Source organism: Uloborus diversus, chromosome 6 (genome assembly GCF_026930045.1).
Source record: "Uloborus diversus isolate 005 chromosome 6, Udiv.v.3.1, whole genome shotgun sequence".
Classification (NCBI taxonomy): domain Eukaryota; kingdom Metazoa; phylum Arthropoda; class Arachnida; order Araneae; family Uloboridae; genus Uloborus; species Uloborus diversus.
Window position 1 is genome coordinate 61,918,353 of NC_072736.1, and position 14,453 is coordinate 61,932,805.

The 14,453-nt window shown below is 34.5% G+C and overlaps 1 protein-coding gene across 1 annotated transcript in view; it reads left to right on the forward strand.

Annotated features, from left to right (window-relative positions):
• Positions 1 to 14,453, forward strand: part of LOC129223984 (uncharacterized) — a 141,766-nt gene that overhangs the window by 33,573 nt on the left and 93,740 nt on the right. The window lies entirely within an intron of this gene.

The window sequence follows — 14,453 nt, forward strand, 5'->3', positions numbered from 1 at the left end:
CGGCGGCCGCTAAATTTAACTCAGTTTGAAAGAAACTTCAATCAATGAATGCATCCCCGAGTGGAATTTCTCTCTCGCAAATGACATGAATCACTCTCTTCGTAAGAAGTCCATTATGCAATCATTTCTTTCCCAAAATTAGAAAGACGACGGGAACGAGGAGCGTTCTCGGCTCGTGGGTGAGTCACGCTCTTCGATGACCACACACGACGGCACCGGCGACCTCACGTCTGTCTGCTGGTCTCTTTCAAGTCACGGTCGATTATTAATAATTTAACCAGTTGGAGAACATAGTTCAGTAATACGCATATTGGCTTGATCCCTCATGATAATGCAAAGTTGGTGTCTTTCTTACATTATTTTATCAGTTTTGACGTAACTTAACAGGGGCGCAGCGAACTTAAATTTTTGGGAGGGCGGAAATTCTCAACTTGCCGAATGGAACTCCAAGTTTTGCCGAATGATGATAATTTTACCTACTAGAGTTCCAAATTTTGCCGAATCGTCAGACAGAAATTTGCCGAGTAAGGAAACGTTTGGGAGGATACAGTGACCCCACGCTGGGGCATTTTGAATATTCTACAACTGCCTATTGAAAAATTTTGAGTTCCTAACAGTTCCAACAAAAAAGACTAATCCCATCATTAAGTTTTTGTTAAGTTTTTTGTTTTTATTTTCGCTATTGTATTGAATTTATACATAAAATAAATCAATTTTTGTAACTTTAGCGGGGATGTCCATAATCCCCAAAGGCAATGGTGCGCCCCCCCCCCCTAATACCAAATACTACGATGATACCCCCAAAATGAGAGTCCTCAAAAGCAGAAAAATACACCTAAAAACCATGGAAGTAGGAATAGCCTATAGTACGTAGGAATAGTACTCCTACCTCAATGCTAAAAACAGGTACACTAAAACAATTTCATTGTCGTGTTCTGCCCCGTAGCTGAGGTTTCCATATATCCCGTTTTGAACGGGATAGTCACGTTTTTAGGTCGAAACACTAAATACCTAAACCAAAAGTTGTAGGTGCAGCTATTTCAGCAATTTCATACCAATAAAGTAAATAATGCATAATAATTCAATATACAGTAGAACCTCTCAATAAAGAACACTAAAGGGGATCAGGCAACTTGTCCCTTAAATAGAGGTTTCCTTTACTCGGTGGTAGATAAATTGATGCATGTTGTGTACTTAATTCACTATAATGTTATAATAAACGTAAGCTAATAGCATTTAAGATTAAAAACTGAAAATGTTTCATATGTGCTGAACTAAAATCTTCAAACTGGAAAAAAGGAAAATTTTATCAAACAAAGTTTTGTAACTGATTTTCATTAATTGCAATTTTGAATTAATGTGGTAGTTTTACATGGATTTGTTTGATGTCATGTAATTTACAATGCACAAACAGTGTGATCACAGTTCAAGTTTTCCATAGAAAGCTTGTCATGGCCGGCACACTATCTGTCGGGTCTGAGCCCATATAAAGAAATTACTGAAAGGGAAAAGCATGAATGTAGGTCTCAGCAAAAAATTTAGAATACTTATTTGCTTTATTTGCATGTTAATGTAAAGATAAACGTTTAGCAGTTAATTTTTTGACAAAAAGTAAACCTTGAATGCCAATAATTTCGACATTTCTTATCCATGTATGCATAATTTTTTTATAATTTTTCTCTGTGACTGTACCTTAAATAGATCGTCCCTTAATGAGAAGTACATACATGGAAGTCCATATTCAAAGGGATTGGGACCAGAAAAAGTGTCCCTTTAATATAACTGCCCCTTAAAGGAGGCACTACTGGATTTCATATTTGCTAGGGCGAAATGGAAAAGAATAAGAGGCTATAGAAAGGGTATTTTTGCGAAGTTACTAATTCGCTTTTTTTTTTTTTTTTTTTTTGACGTTTTTGATTTTACAAAATAAAAAATAATACTTGATAAATTTCGTTCATTTCTTCATTTCTAACTAGTGGCACCCGCACGGCTTCGCCCGTAATAGAAAAATTAAAGGTCTTTTGGTTCGCTTGTATATTTACAAATAATGTATGGTGAATTTTCTCGCCAATTGGCTTGTACCGACGTTACGGTTCCACGTTATGATAATTTCGTATCTCGCCAATTGGCTTGTGCCCATGTTACGGTTCCACGTTATGATGATTTCGTAATTTATGATAGTTTTTTTCTCAAAATTGGAATAAAAAAAGAAACACATCGAATTTTCGAAAAATTGCTTCGAGGTGCACACCCCCATGCTACATACTAACTTTGTGCCAAATTTCATGAAAATCGGCCGAACGGTTTAGGCGCTATGCGCGTCACAGACATCCTACAGATATCCTACAGACATCCAGACATCCTCCGGACAGAGAGACTTTCTGCTTTATTATTAGTAAGGATTTATTAGAATATTAAATACTCGTAAGTGACGTGAGTGAAGTTACTTCGTTATAGTGATAGGTTTTCCTTGTGAGACTTGTATCAATGTGAGATTTTATGCTTTTTTAAACAAATGTTAGTAGTTTATTATTTTCCTTTTGTGCGTTTAGCCACTGTTTTTCCATTTTTTTTTTAAATTTAATGAAGTTACCAAAATGATTCGCAGCACGTGAAATAAAGATCTTTTAAGAAGGATGAATATTTTACATGTGCACATTTTGGAAAATAAAAATAAAAATAACTAAATTAAAGGTACGAAATTTTAAACCACTGATTAATGAACAGGGCTGCAGTGTCGGAGGTAAAATAACCAACTCCGGCTATTATTCTAATTTTCATGAATTTTAGAGTCTTCGACTCCGACTCCGACTCCGATTCCTTTTCCCCAAAATCCGGCTGACTCCGTATCTCTGAAAGTTTAAAAACTTCGACTTTCGACTCTCTCCGCAGCCGCAGATTAAGAAACACTTCAACCAGTGGGAGAAGTTCGATAGTGGAAAAAGTTAGCAATCGAGGAATTACCGCCAGTTTTCAAAGTCAAAAATAGTAATTTTCTTACCAAAATACCAAAACTGGTTTTAAACAAATAATAAAAATCAGCTTAAAATTTTTATGTTTCTGATATTACTTTTCTAATGAAAGTACTGCTTTTGATTCTGGCAAATATTACTTTCAACAAGATGTTAATGTCTTAAATGAAAATTTTGATTTGAGATGCAAACTTTAACGCTCTGATACGATTACTTTGAGCTAGCATTGATTAAAATTTAAACTGAAATTTCTCATTGGCGCTGCTCCCCTCCAGCTTACATATAAACAAATAAATGAAAAAAATTTAAAAAGCAGGATCTTCGCTTTACATAAAAAATAATGATAAAAAAATGAGGGAAAGGAGGGAGAGAGAGGGAACTGTGAGGAAAAAATCGTTTAGGCTCAGAACTTCTAGTTGAAGAACAGCTATTACACGCTCCCATATAGAGATGTAGTTGGATGAATTATGGCTTTCTGAGACTCCATTAAAGGGCAATATTAATGGACGCTGCAGTCGATCAGTTACCTGCGGAGGATTAGATCTGATCAACACCACCAGCAGGGGTTATGATTCATTGGGTTCGTCTTCAGACAGGGTCAGACGTGAGATCTCGATTTTCTCCACCCCTCTTTCCTACCTCCAAGTTCTTGAATCGTCGCAACTGTTCGACGTTGCTTCTAATAGACACACGAACCGAGTCACGATTCATTCTTCGGGAACCGAAGTCAAACGAATGATCTGTCACTGGAGCTCAAGGTGCAAAATATTTATCAAACTGGAAAATCGCCCGTCGAGGTATGACGGGTGAAAATTGCTTCCACATTTGAACAAAGCAATTGACTGTTTGGTGATATTTTCGTAGTTGAAATTTTAACCAACTCCAGTGGATATAGATCATTGTTAACCGCTTTTTCGTTTCCTCAGTCTCCAAAAATGAGTCTTATCAGCAAAATAGTTACGTTACCGGATCCAGTTCAGCCTTGTCAAAATAAAGTATTCTCTGCATGTCAAACATTGCCAAAAATATTATTAAATTATAAAATCTTATTGAATTTTTGATGTTTCAACAATGAAATAATGCCATCACGCATGTTGTGGCGCGAGTTTCATTGCTGATAATGTCAGAACGTTACTCGATCAGTAATTTGGCTGCAAGCATGAGAATGCCTTGAAAATGTATTTCGTATTTTACGGTCTTGAGTGCATGGCCCACATACGGTTTGACCACTGGATAAATGGAAAGGCAAACTTCCGGTTTAGAGGCGGAAATGGACGCATCTATTAGTTTTCAGGGATGCCAGCTATTGCAAATGTATGTTAGCCTCTAAATTAAGCGGAGTTACATTCAAATGAGAAGAACACGTGCATCAAATTTTTTACTCATCCCCCCCCCCCCCCCATTCAACTAGACTTGTCTTAACTGAACGTTTGCCAATTCCATATAATCCGTGGTCAAATTGTATAAGGAAGTATTATTGGGTCAAAAATGAAAGCGTGTATTTCTGAGAAATTTTATGCACAGCGATCGCAAGAGAATCGTGTTACAACTTAAGGCTTTAAGGCTGGTGTTATTTCCTCTTTGGTAGCTTGTAAAGAAATTCCAGAAATAAATTCATTCACTAATCAACATCAAAACAGATATTGAGCGTAACTTTGAGATATGTAGGTTAACTTTGCGCCTCTGCGAATAACTATGTATATTTGACTTGGGGGAAAAAAAAGACTATAAGACCCAGTGCTGCATTCAAGTTATTAGCTCTTTATTTTGCAAAAAAATAAATAAATAAAGTTTGTAATGCTGTACACAGCTAATTGCATTTTTCAATTATTCTGAAGTTACTAATCGGAAACTGTTTTTGAAGTAGTTGAAAATACTCTTCTTACATTTCAATATTCAATATAATTTTATAATTGACTGAAATCTTGTGATGTCGTCAGTCAAAATTTGCCGAGCAAAAAAAAAAAAAAAAAAAGAGATCACACTGACCTCTCGTGACTTCCTCTCGGGACGCCCCTAGCTATTTTTGTCTATTCGCATCACTTGAATCAAGCATTCAGATTACAGATCAGTAAAAGAAAATGCATGCTAGAAAGTGAACGATGCTTCCTCGCGGTCGTAATATATAGATTGTCGTAAAGGTGACAAATCTTTCGCTTCTAAGAAGGTTTAAAAGTGTTTTCGTTTGGGAGAGAATGCAATGGGAAGCTATGATCCCCAAAGGAGGCGAGCCGGCGAGAGAACTTTGGGAACGAACCGCTGAAAACTTCACCCTGAATTCTGAATATTCCCCTGAATATTTCAGTAATAATTTTACTGTAAATTAAAATGAATAATAGAAATGCACGAAAGTTTCCAAGATAAAATACTAATGGAAGGGCTAAATAAGACAGCAAAATCGAACACATTATTTTAGAAAAAATATCTCTTGCATTGGAAGAGTAGAAAAGAGGCGAACAAAGTTAAGTGCTGTGCATGGATAAGGAAAGAGGAAATTGAAACTAAGGAATTTTAATGTTCTTTGAATTTCGACATAAACTCTAAATGAGTCATGTAAAAAAAAACCCCTCAATTCAAAATTACTCCAGATATATAATTTCAAAAACGAAAAAGCTACGCAGGAAGTATTTATATTGGAAGATAAAACGGTTTTATTTCTTTATGAGACGCTAAAAAAATGAATGAGCTTTTAACATTTCTTTGCTCTTACGAGCACTTTGTAAGCGAGCTAGTCTGACCGAAGCGCTGATGCAAGTACTGGACGCCTCCAAGATTCTCCAAGTGTTTCAAGATCTTGGCAAAAAAGTAATAAGCTATTGGTGTAATCCTTTAAATGATGGGATGGCACTGAAAAGAAGAAAATAAAGTGATATTTCTCATAAAAAATGTATTCTGTCGTAAAAAAAGCCAATTTGCTTTTTATGCGACGCATGTAACCTCCGCCATTAGGTTTGAGCTTATAGGATTGATAGGCAATCCCATAATGCAAGTGGATAAGAAGCTTTTGTGAATACGATATCCCGAAGATGAGACTCGCCTTCTTGAGGCTTGTTTTTTTGCAATTAGGATGGATGAAAAAGAAAAAAGTGTGTCAATTGTGTTACAAAAACGCATGGCAACAAAAATATATATATATATATATATATATATATATATATATATATATATATATATATATATATATATATATATATATATATATATATATATATATATATATATATATATATATATATATATATATATATATATATATATATATATACGAGGATGATCTATATCTATATCATACATTTTTGAGGCACATAGTTGGCCATTTTCTGGTTAACAGAGCTCAAATATGATTCATATTCTGAAAAAGATCATCAACTGAGAAAAGTTGCACTTTTTTCTTGAAACAAAATGTGTATAAACTCGTAATCCATCTGAAAGTTAACAAAAATTTTTGAGAAAAATCCCCTCCCCCTCCCTTAAAAAAAAGAAGAATTTTAAAACAAATCCAATATGAACAAAAATATACTCAAAACAGCACATTCAGCATCAGTACAATCAAATAGTAGGGGAAATGTATGGCAAAGTGAAATAGTTAAGATAATTTACCGTTTTAAAAATAAACAAATTGAAAAAAAAAAAACCTGTATTGGAACATTATTTTTTATTTTTGGTAGTAAATTGGTACCTTCAAAAGAAGTGAAAGATTTTCACTTTTTTCTTTATGCAGCAACAGGACAGTTAAAACTTTTTTTTAATAAAGTATCCTTTCTATTTTATTATCAAAAATATTTTTGTTCACATGAATAAGGAAATAAATGAATAAATAAGTAGATTCTGAGACAATGAACGAATAAATAAACGGTTCATTAAATCCAGGAAGCATGTAAACGAAATCAACTATTTCACTTTACAATATTCACTTTGCCGCATACACTTCACTGATTGTACAACACATGTTCAAACACATTAATAACTCCCAAACACTTCACCTACGAAATTTCGCGAACTTTTAAGGTAAGATCAATGTGAAGGTTTTTTTTCATTGCATGAAAAAAAAAATTAAAAACATGTTATAAACTTTTAAATAAGTGTATTGTGGTCAAGTATACATATGGTTCTTTATATTACATATTTTTAAAGTTGTCTAAGAATATTTTTTTATTTGTGATTTTTTGACTGAGTTTCTTATTACCCCTGTCTTTTATTACACCCGGCCTCCTCTACATTTTATTTCAACTGTACAATTTTCCTGTCATTAATTAAAAGACTTTGAACTTGGAGCCAATTTTACTGTGGGTAAATCAGTTTTTAACCCTGATTTGATGAAAAATTTCCTTTCATACTATGTCGCAATTCGCGATCTTATCCCAATCTAGATTTTCATTTGGAATAAGTACTTTTAGTTTAGTTGGTCACTTTACGCCAGAAAATGCTACATACAGCTGCTATCCATAAAAACTGATGATCCACAAGCCACTGTAACCAAATATAAAAAATATATATAAACTGTTTCTAGACACGTTTTCTTCGAAATAAAATTTAGATGCGTGATTTAAAAAAACATATAAAACTATTTGAAGTGTAAAAAAGAATATAAGTAAATAAAATAAAATAAGACGGTCAAGCAATAGTTTTGCTTAAAAAAAAAAAAAAAAAAGCCTTACTTCCACTTACATAGTGCTTTTGAATTTGTTTTTAGCCAAGTGTGATTGAAATGAGCCAAAGTGGCTAATATCAGCCAAGCCTGGCAACCCTAAGCAAGTTTACAATTTTAAAGCGAGAAGAGACAAATTTTCATTGTTATGGTTGCAAATCGTCTGCCTGATGTATCAATTCACAGTTTCTTTCAAGGCTTAATTAATTAGACTTTATATTAAAAAACTGTTTTTTGTAAAAAAAATCGCGTTTTTACAGAAAAAAAAACACTGACGTAGATGAACTTAGAATGCTAAACTACAATTAAATCCAAAATTTCATCCAAATCGTTAGAGCCGTTTTCGAGATACAAAATATAAATATATATATACCCACAAGAATTGCTCGTTTAAAGATATTAGATAGATAGTTATTTTAAGTTACTTTACAAATATATAAGCCCTGTAAAAAAAACTAGTATTCTCGGAAATTTCTGGGTGGAACACAAAGTGCAGCCACCTACTTAAGGTGGGTTCTGGATTGTTAATGCAATTAAATATACTTACATTTCAAGCAAAGAGCTGTATAAAGCACATTTATTGCAAAAAAATTTTTTTATCTGGGATCTAAAAGAAGAAATACTGCAATGTGCAAATTAAGCTATGAACATAGGTTTTTGGTTAATGTTACGTAACTCTGTGACTAATGCTCAAACTAAAAACTGTAAAGGAATGTAAATATTTTCAAAGACACATGAAAAAAGTATTAAGAGGAAGCATGTAAAACATTTTTGAATAAAAATTTTGACCATTTGGACTTTTATAAAAATATTTGAAAATGGATCATTTTTTACCTTTTTTTCAAATTTTGATGCCAATGCGCGATCTGAATACATAAATATTAATTTTTGAAATTATTTTTCTCATGTTTAGGACGGCAATGCACAACATTTTTTGATATTAGAAGTTGCTTCTAGAAAATATCCTTTTTTTCGGCCCACTCTACTGGATAGACCTTAACTGTGCCAAAGTAGAAATTTGTATTTCCTCCGAATTTCACGAAGATAAGTGTTTTCTAATAGCCTGATACGAATCTCATAATTTCTATGTGTTTGCAACTGTTAAAACGTGTTTGATATGCTTGATATCTGCCGCTGAAAGCACAGTCGGGCGGCAACGAGTTTACGCTTCTGAAAGATACAAGGCGCCGACCCAAGTTGCCAAATGTACCGCTTTGCCTTTTGACAGCAGTAGAGATAACGAATGCTTTCCAAGTGTATCCTGTCCATGAAAGGGAAAAAGCGTAGAAGGAACAGAATGTATTCCTCTCTCTTTCTCTCTTGTAACATCTTTGGACCCACTGCATTTTGTTGTGAATGCCGTGGTATATTAAAGTTTTAAACTGGAATAATTATCAAATGTCATAGGATTGAAATTTAAAAAATGTTGAATTAATAAACTACACAAAATAAAAACAGGATCTAATGGATGGCATTAATGGGGAAAATGGATGACAAAACAACTTAAAGTAAGGCCCCTATAGTGGAGGAGCTGACGCATCCCCATTTTGGAGCAAACTTGATCCAGTGCTTCGCATCGACAGCATTGCTGCTGATGTTTACATTTCTTTAGCATATGTTAAATTGAGTCAAATTGGTGTTCGTTCGACTGTTAATTGTGAAAACAGCTCCACAAAAAAGGATTTCAGCTCTTCAGATTTCCAGCAGATGCAGAAAGAAAAAAGAAATGGATAATTAATAGCCGACGAAGTGACTGGCAGCCTGGAAATGGAGCTCGCTTGTGTGAGGTTAATATCGATTTATTTCTCATGATTTTACTACCATTACGTTATAAACGCTCTGTAATCTTTTCTGACATGTTGCAGTGTTCTACGGAATGTCTTTTATTCTGTAGTTCCCTGTTGTGCGATAAGTACGCTTGCTCTTGTACGTCGGCCTCTCCAGTTATAGGGGTTCTACCTCACACTTCATACTACACTGTCCCCCATACCTACCACATTTGTGGTTTAACCGGTTGAATGGAACTCTTAAGACAGCTCTTAATTTTTTAACCAGACCCGATCAGAAGCTTTGGTCCAAAACGCCCAGAGGTTTTGGTTCACCTAAAGGAGTTTGTGACGACGAAGTATTTAACTTTTCCCGGTCATCATTAATGAACACGGAGGATCTTCGATCAGGTTGGGGTCGAACCCGAGACCCTTCGGATGCGAGTCTGACGCCCAACTGATCAGGCCACCACGGCCTCTGGATGACAAGACAAGTGGTGTACAAAAAAGCTCGTTATAAGTCAACGGACACGAGGTAGAGATATAGTTTGGCTCTAATGAGTTAGTTCGTGGCCTTGACAATACTTACCTCATTTTTGGGAGCTTCTATCAAAAGGGAAGAGTTATTAACGCGGAGCTGAGTGGGAATACTTTCTCAAAACTACTGCGAAAGCAATCCTTCTCAACTCAGCTCCAATCACTCTTCCTTATCACCTTAAAAAGAGGTAAACGTTGTCAAGATCACAAGCGACTATAGGAATGAATTGTTGGACACGGTTGGCAGGTATTCGTAAGAGACATGAAAATAACAAATTAGAAAACTAAAGCACAAGACCTTGTTTTGGAGTAAAAGTATTACGGATACCACAGTCCAGCATGGCTTGCAGTACCGGAAGTATAAAAAGACCAGAATGTATCCAAAAATAGGCTTGCTGCGTCTGATCTCCGAGTAGCGTTGGATCCTAATGCACTTATTCCAGTTCTGCAAAATTTATTTTAGAATACATTGGTAATTCCGTGGGACAATTAGGCACAAGGCGTTATTAATGGTAATGCAAAATGATGTACCTAAAAATTAAAATAAAACAACTAAAATGTTGCCTTTTGATTGCCACATGTTTGAAGCTTCGTCAAACTATGATTGAGCGAATTGCTTCCGCAAAGAGTAAAATACGTTTCGAATCCATCCGCAAGATAAAACGTCTTAAATTTTAATAATTTGAGATACATGATTCTGATAATGCTACATTTTCAAAAAAAAAAAAAAAAAAAAGAACACAATTTTCCCCTTAACCTTCTTAATTTATCAGAGACTACAAAACATTTGCTTGTCCATTTGAGACAATCAGTCTAGTACAATTCATGACTATACTGAACTTAAGCCCAGATCCTGAAACCGTGTTTTATTTATTTGTCTCTTTATTTAGTTTTCCACAAATATTAGTTAAAATTTGAAAGTAAGTACCAGTCGGTTAAACGTATAACAGCTTTTGTTTTTTATGAACTTCTGTTCAAAAAAAAAAGGAAATTTTATTAGTAAAATCTTGTACCCCTTCAGATTTAGTGACCAGTGCCATGGGCGAGGAGTTCTTGTGATATCAGCGTCTTGCTCTGCTCTGCATAAAAGTACAATACTTTGAACAATTCAACAAACTAGTTGCATTCTAAAATGTGCAATCGGAGCTCTGTTCTTTTCAAAAGATTCGGCTACATAATGCAATGCAGTCGTCATGCAGATAGCCTGTGACAGTTTCCAGACGGTGGAATAACGTTCGGGCTCAGACAATCTTGAAAACCATTTGTGCTGGATCTTTCTATCAGGGTATAACATATACGACGGTTTTTAACGCAACCTTGAATGAAAAAAAAAAGTTTATCAAAGAAAATAATTTTGATAACTCGAGGTTTAAAAGAAACTGCATCTCTTGGTCTAAGATAATCGTATGCATAAAGTAAATGATTTATGTTTTCTCGACTTGAGTGCTAGAGGGCTCGTCAACTTTGAACTATCGCTTTCCAACATTAGGAAATTTATTTTCATCTGTGCTGTTAAAAAATTAAAATATAAGATTAAGAAATAGTTTTATTTATTATGTGATTTATTGCATAAGCTTAGCTCGGTGAAAGGAGTATATGTTAAGTACTGGGGCTTCCAAACTGTGTACCGCGGCAATCTGGTCTGCCAGAGTAATAGGTGAGGGGTGCCTCAAGGTGTCTATGGTAACAATTTTATGCATTGTATGTAAGAGATCTAGACTAGGGTGCCGTAAAAAAATTCTAACTTTTCAAACAATGCCGCGATTCGGAAAACTTTGGAAATACTTGTGTTAGGAGATTCATCTTGATCAATCAAGGAATAAGAAAATATTAGTGCTTTAGAAACTAAATCTCTTCAAACGTTATCAGTATAACAAGCCATGTAAAATTAAAAATTAAAAAAAAAAAACCGACTGAGTCGCAATTGTAGAATCAAGAGGGAAAATCGACGATCCTTTTAAAAGCCTTATACTATTAAAAATCAATTTCAATTACTTTATTTGCTAACAAATATAAACTGGCAACCAGATAAAAATTTTCAATCACTGCGTTTAATTTCCTTGTCGGCCAACAATGAATTCGGTGATCAATCGCGTGAATAAAGGCCTAGCCGTTATTGAAATCTGCTTTAAAAAAAAAAACGTTGTAAGTCGAATTCTACGTAACATGCAAGTTCCAAACACATTCTATCAAACGAGGAAAAACATTCTTTTTATTTTGGTATTAAAATATAAATATTTTAAATATGTTTTCACTGCAAAAATAACGAAAGACCTTTTAGAGGTTTTTAATTAATATCTTCGTTAATTAATGTCGTCCAAAGACGCAACCGAGCTAAGAACACTCTCGATCAACTCTCCTTACGAACATTTTTTTTTTTTTTTTTTCGAAATTGGTCCACATCCGTTTAGACACTAGAGTGCCACAGACGCACAAACACACGGATACACAGACACATCTAACTTATAACCCCCTTCCTTTGTGAGTTGGGGGTTGAAAATGTAAACTGAAGATACTTTCATCACTATCAGAATACACATCAATTTACAAAGTCATTTTACTGTATAAACTCTAACGATTTTGTTCTTTTCAATTTTGTAGCGATGTTTTAAATTTTTTGTCTTACATATTTTTTATATTTCTTTTTAATGATTTTTTTAATAAGCTGTAAAGAGGCACATCTAAAAGCAAACTTTTTTTCTAGTAATTTTTCCATGATAAGAGAGTTTTAGAAATACTGTTTTATTTTCAACTGACTTCCAGGCTGGTCTTTCATCTCTCTCTCTTTTTATGCTTTTTCATTTGTACGCATATCCTTGGAGAATTTTTATAGAAGATTAAAATTCAAGTAAAAACATCTCAATTTTATAATTTCACACAGATGTTCTAAAATCCAAAGACAGCATCATTTTGAGTATGTATCATTCAAGGAATATAAATAAGGGAACAATATGAAAAGAGGTCATTCTTGCTTCGCTACAATTGTACACTACTCTAGTTCCATGCTAATGGACTTCCTAGGGGTTTCCGTTAAGTTACCTATGGATTTCTAACTACAAGTTGTAAATCTCTATCTGACAAATCTTAAAATTATAATTTTAAAATTAAAAACTCTACTCAGCTTTAGGTCGTAAGTCACCGTGCCACGGTGGTTAATTTAAGCGAATATTGCAGTTTAAACAACAATTAGTTTTTGTAAAATTTGTGCGTGATTGAAACTGTAGTATCAGCAACACTAAATGAATGAAAGCTTAAATTCTTCATTACTAGGAAAGAATTATAGGTCTATAATTTTATAATCTTAGGTGGTTTGATTTTGTTTTATGAAAGCCATATCTGTTTCCGACTTCTTATTTTAGTTGAGAAAGAACAATGCTTTTAGGGAGTAGGGATTAAGTTGTTTTTCCTTCAGAATTAAGAGATCCGCTCAAGTTTTGTTGGGAACTAACAGGCAATGGAGCGTTTTAGTGCCAGTAGTGAGGTGGTTTCATGGCTACGACTTTAAAAAAATTTCTCGCTAAAAAATCTTGTCCGTAACAATATTTTTTCCGCTTTTTAATTTTTGCAGACGAAGTAGTGTAGTTTAGTTTACTAAAAGCATCAGATGTTTATGCTTTTTCACTTCCAAGTGCAAAAGTATGTCCCATAATGTTAGTCCTACTTCACAGTACAACAATATTAAAAATTGTATTGTTTAAATACACTTCACTATTACTTACTAATTACAATTGTGCTCACATTTCCACATTTCACATTTCATTTTATCTCTTTTTTTTTTTTACGAAAAGTGCTAGAACTCTTTATTAAGAACTTATTTTTAACAAGAGATGGCCCTATAGTCTTCAGAACTTACTTCCGAACGTAAAAAATCTAAGTTCCGCCTAATATGGGAAATTCCACATAAAAAATAAGTATACTTGAGTTGAGCTCCCGTTAGCTCCCGTACAAAATAAAAATACCTATTTACTACCAACAACGCCTGTAGAAGTTCATGAGTAAGGAAAGGCGAAAATTGAGGACTCATACTTCAGAACGTGATTTCAAAAAACAAATCTGACTTCGCAAACTGTAAATCCATCTGTGGCCACAGAAAGGAATCAGGAAGAGATTTGACGGACACAATGTATTTAAGAACGGTGCTCGGCGAGGGAAAGAAACGCGTGGGCACCAGTAATCCATCACACGAAACGGAAACACTTCATCTGCGTAAACAAGCATTGCACAGATTGATTTGCAAAGCCCACTTCTCGCTGCTAATACCATGAAGAAAAAAAAAGAGGGAGACAGAACTCGAGAGCGAGTTTGTTTTTCTCTGACGACCAAACGGTACGACCTTAAGGCTCACGGATTCAGACGAATTTCTAGATATAGGTCCCTTCCCACTAAATGTGAGCCCAGGTAAAGCGGTTTGATTGCATAGGTCCTAGTTCGGCTGAAACGAGGGTCCAAAGTTTCTAGTTTGGTCCTAGAAACGCAATGCGTTTCCATTGGAAGTTCAACGGCATGACGCTCGTTCTCCCAACACATTTG